Genomic DNA, 2,986 nt, shown 5'->3' on the forward strand with positions numbered 1-2,986 from the left:
CGTGGGCCCCCCCCCGGCCTCGTGGGCCCCCCCGGCCTCGTGGGCCCCCCCCCCGGCCTCGTGGGCCCCCCCGGCCTGGAGCCGCCCCCGCCGCGCCCCCTCGGGGCCCTTTCAGCAGCGGCCAATGAAGCGGGCCGGGAGGGGTCCTTCCGGCCCCCCAAAGTGATGGACGCCACGTGCAGTCTGAGGGTCCGACGTGCCCCGTGGGCACCCCACGGCATCGGGATGTGGCGTTGCCCTTCCCTGTGGGGCCCCGAGCGCCAGGGCGCAGCGGGCAGCGCCGGGGCCCAGGAGCCCGCCCGTCCCTTACAGCGGGGCGGCGTTGGGTGCCAGTCACGGGCGCTCGGATGCTGGACACGTTTGAATCACGAAGGACCCATCTGTGTCACCGAGGACCCGTTTGGATCAGGAGGGACCCCTCTGTGTCCCCACGTATCCACATGTGTCCTCGCCTTCCTGTTTGTCAGTACACCCCAACATCCCCACGGGCCAGACCCCACCCACTCCAGTGGGATGTAGCGGCACATGGATCAACACTGGTTCTGCCCATCCCCTTCCCGCTTTGGTGTTGGCTGCCAGTCTGAGGCTGACTCTGACCCTGTCCAACCCTTCGAACATCATTATCAGCCCGCTGGGCTGCCCCTGACTGCTCCTGCCTTGGTCTGACCCAACCCTGGCACATCCCTTAGAGCCTCAGGTGTCTGCTTATTGGTCTGCCTGACAGGGTCTGCCTGGATCTGCGGACCCCCCAAGGGATGAACCAGCCATCTGTCTGGGTTGTATTTGTCTTAGGGTCTCACCCTTGTCCTGACCTCCCACCAGAGGACCTTTGATATCTGCTGTCCTTGGCCCTGGATGCTCCGTCTGGGCCCTAGTCCCTCTACTCCCCTGTCCGGCTCCCCCAAGTCTTTATGTATCAGTTTTGGATCCTGTTCTGGAGCTGGATCTGTGGGTCTGGAAGGTAATGTGCATCTGGCTGTCTTTCTGGAGGGCAGGACGTGGGACTTCCAGCCTCCTATCAAGTCTTTATCCTTTACCTCACTCTCCCTAAGGGAGAGGAAGAGCCTAAGTTTAGTGTGCTAATAAGTGGAGGAAAGTTTCAATTTTCACCTCTCCTTTGGATAACTTGAAAGGGCATTATCTTCTGGGGGTCCCTCTCACTTTGGGGCTTGGTGACACAGTGGATTGGGCACTAAACCTGGAGTCGGAAAGAACTGAGTTCAAATTTGGCTTCAGATGCTTACTAATTGTGTGATCTTAGATAAATAACCCTGTATGCCTCAGTTTCTTCCTCTGTTAAATGAGCTGGAGAAGGAAATGGCAAACCACTCCAGATTTTTGCCAAGGAAACTCCAAATGGGGCCATCATGAGTGAGATATGAGACTGAAGTGACTGACCAACAATACTTATGTCCTTGGTATCTTCCTCATTAGATCAGTTCCTGGGGAGTTGGGCTCGTTTCATTCTTTGACCCTATATCCCTAGCACTTGCCCAGTCCAGGGCCTAGATTTCACACAGCAGGTACTTAGTAACTGCTCCCCACCATGTATGCAAGTGCCTTAGACTCCAGTCAAACTGACCAAGTCTCTGTGCCATTCTCATACTCTGAACCCTCCCACTGACTTCTGTTCACACTGGTTCTTCTCTCTTGAATGTCTTCCTCCTCCTTGCCCTGGAGTGACTCCCCATCTGTATCAAGAAGCCCATCATAAGTCAGTTGGCAATGACCCGCTCTCTGCATCATTCTGAAGCAGCCAACAATCTTGTGGATCCTGGCTCTCTGTATTAGGCCCTAGTTCCCTTTAGATTCAAAGTCCCTTGAAGGAAGAAGCTATGTCTTCTTCAGCACCTAGTATGCTTGTTTGATCAGGGTTTGCTAACTTAATCTCTCCCTCATCTGCATGTATCCTTTACACTTTCTTGCTAGGTCCTTACTCTTTTAATCTTGTCTTTCTCTGTATTCCTTCCTGTCTCTCACCCTGTTCCTTCCCCTCTCTGATTCTTTTCTCCTACTTCTTCTCTTTTTCTAAAATGCTCCATTTCCCTCTTTAAGGCTCCCTAATTCTATTCCCTATCTTCCCCTCTTTCTGTCTTTCTCCTTATCTTTGTATCTTGTTTTGTTAATCTGAGACACAAAAGTCTTTTTCCTCCCCATTTTTCTATTTCTATTCCTCTATCATTTAATGTCTTTCCTTCTGTTATACTGCATCAAACCCCAACCACCATGTCAATAACCATCTCCCTTTAGGCTCTGATGGGACAACATAGGAGCTTGAGTACAAGAATCCCAGAAGCAAGCAATGCTTCCCTTCCAGATCACCAGTCCTGTTTCCAGCCCTTCCACCATAGCTACCATTCAGGGAAGCAGCCCTTGGGCAGATAGGATCTGGCAACTGCTTCAGCTGGGACTTTGGATACACCTTCTTAAGAGCCACATTGACTGAATCCCAGGAAAAGAATGTTCTCAGTCCTCAGCCCTCTCAAATGGTTCATCACCAGAAACAGATATGGTACTAATTCAAAGAAGATGCCTTACCACCTATCTGCTTTGTCACCACACTCAAAGGACCATAGGCCTTTTCCATTGGACTTAGCTGAAACCTCCCCCATTAGGCTGTGAGCAGCAGAAGTTGTCAGCACTTAATACCATGCTGTACACAATGTAGGCACTTAAATACTTTTCCCTTCACCGATCTTTGCCTCTCTCTTTGTTGCTATTTCTATCTGTCTCCTTACCTCTCTCTCTTTGTCGCTCTCCCTCTTTTGCCCATATCTGTCACTTTCTTCTCGATTTCTGCCCCTCTTCCTCTCTACTTCTGTTTCTCTATCTCTGAGTTTCTCCATGTCTGATAACTGTATTTTTGCAGGTGGGCAGTTCAGGTGACTCCTTTAGCCTGGAAGGAGCTTCCTGGGCAGGGCACAGTCCTCCTTGGGCATGGCCCCAGTGGTTACAGAGTGAGTAATAGGTCCATGGCTTGGGTTGG

The sequence above is a fragment of the Macrotis lagotis genome, chromosome 2, assembly GCF_037893015.1.
Source record: "Macrotis lagotis isolate mMagLag1 chromosome 2, bilby.v1.9.chrom.fasta, whole genome shotgun sequence".
NCBI classification, from domain to species: domain Eukaryota; kingdom Metazoa; phylum Chordata; class Mammalia; order Peramelemorphia; family Peramelidae; genus Macrotis; species Macrotis lagotis.